Raw genomic sequence first — 2,081 nt, 5'->3', positions numbered from 1 at the left:
CATGGATGAAGCGGAGTCCAGCCCGGGGTCGTCACATATGGTTGCTGCAAGCCTTCCGGACACTCCTTTGTCAAAATCGCCGGCCGCGCCGTTCTCAAGCCCACCCGCCTCTGCTCACTCTAGCCCTCCGGCCATTCCTTACTCTAGCCCCCGGTCTCTGCTCACTTTAGGCCGCCGTGTGTGACGCTGTGTTTTGTTGTGAAAGCGAAACTACTTTGTTTGGTCTTCCAAAAGAGGACACGACTAGAAATCAGTGGTTAAGTTGTATTTACAACACTGTTCAAGGACCCTTCAACCCAAATATTCAGATGTGTGCAGCACATGGACTGTTTCCTGATCCTGGAAGAGTAGACTACAATGCCGGCTGTTCTAACTCACAGACTGTAAGTAAGTTTTTTATATTTAAAGAATTTGCCACTGACGATTCAAAGTGTGTGGATCGTGTCCTCAGACAAAATTAGGCATTATTACAAACTAAATATATTGCAGATAAATACAATAATGTCTATGTATTTTGCATTATTTATAATTTAATCAATTTATAATTTAATATACCAAAAATAGCTTTTACAGGCCAAAGTTTTTCTTAAAGAGCTTTGTTGTTCATTGTTATTGTAGTTTTTGGCAAGAAAATAGCCTTTTGTAATAACTCATAACAATATCAACTCTTATAACAACAATATCAATGCTGAAAACAGTTTTTGCTGCTTAATTTTTTTTTTTCAGGAAGCTTTTATGAATAGAAAGTTTAAAATGAAAGGTTAAACCTTCAACGTCAATTTTTTATCAGTGTAATGTCTGCATATCTCACACATTTCCCCCCAAAAAAAATATTAAGGAGAAAAAAAAAAATGTTCAACATTAATAATAATTCAATTATTTTTGAGCACCAAATCAGCATATTAGAATGATTTTTTTGAAGGATCATGTGATACTGAAGACTTAAGTAGGCTGCTGAATATTCAGCTTTGCCACCACAGGAAGAAAATTATATTTATATTTCTACTAAAACAGAAAACAGTTTCATAAATTGTAATAATGTTTCACAATAATACTGTTTTACTGTATTTTCCCATCAAATAATACCAAAAATAGCTTTTACAGGCCAAAGTTTTTCTTAAAGAGCTTTGTTGTTCATTGTTATTGTAGTTTTTGGCAAGAAAATTGCCTTTTGTAATAACTCATAACAATATCAACTCTTATAACAACAATATCAATGCTTTTTTCAGGAAGCTTTTATGAATAGAAAGTTTAAAATGAAAGGTTAAACCTTCAACGTCAATTTTTTATCAGTGTAATGTCTGCATATCTCACATTTCCCCCCAAAAAAAATATTAAGGAGAAAAAAAAAATGTTCAACATTAATAATAATTCAATTATTTTTGAGCACCAAATCAGCATATTAGAATTATTTTTTTGAAGGATCATGTGATACTGAAGACTTAAGTAGGCTGCTGAATATTCAGCTTTGCCACCACAGGAAGAAAATTATATTTATATTTCTACTAAAACAGAAAACAGTTTCATAAATTGTAATAATGTTTCACAATAATACTGTTTTACTGTATTTTCCCATCAAATAAACAGAGCCTTGATGAGCATAAGAGACTTCTATTAAAAAATTTGACTTATTTAAACTTTAAAGGGGTGGTTGATTGCGATTTCACTTTTTTTAAGGTTAGTTAGTGTGTAATCTTGCTGTTTGAACATAAACAATATCTGCAAAGTTACGAAGCTGAAAGTTCAATGCAAACGGAGATATTGTCTTTTAAAATTCTGGCAGTTTAATGGCTACAAAAACGGCTGGTAGGGACTACAACGAGTTACTTCCCGGGTTTGTGACATCACAAACTCAGATAAACCCCGCCCTCGGGAAAGGCAGCAAAGGGGGCGAGTCCTGCAGTGCTTTAGCGAAGAGGAAGAGAAAACTAGAGGTGCACTTAATAATCTATTCATATATGAATCGCGATTCTGTCTTCTAACGATTCTAATGAATTCACAAGTTTCAAAATCAATGTTCTAAAGCAGCGGTTCTTAATACTGTTCCTCACGTCCCCCTGCTCTGCATCTCTCTCTCTCTC

General features: G+C 34.5%; 1 protein-coding gene across 2 annotated transcripts in view; it reads right to left on the bottom strand.

Annotated features, from left to right (window-relative positions):
- The window catches only part of LOC107581964 (AT-rich interactive domain-containing protein 5B-like), a 15,472-nt gene that overhangs the window by 8,934 nt on the left and 4,457 nt on the right, over positions 1-2,081 (bottom strand). The window lies entirely within an intron of this gene.

Source organism: Sinocyclocheilus grahami, unplaced genomic scaffold (genome assembly GCF_001515645.1).
Source record: "Sinocyclocheilus grahami isolate Dianchi unplaced genomic scaffold, SAMN03320097.WGS_v1.1 scaffold39.1, whole genome shotgun sequence".
Taxonomy (NCBI): Eukaryota; Metazoa; Chordata; class Actinopteri; order Cypriniformes; family Cyprinidae; genus Sinocyclocheilus; species Sinocyclocheilus grahami.
Note: the sequence above shows the minus strand (reverse complement) of the source record. Positions and strands in the feature narration are given on the sequence as shown.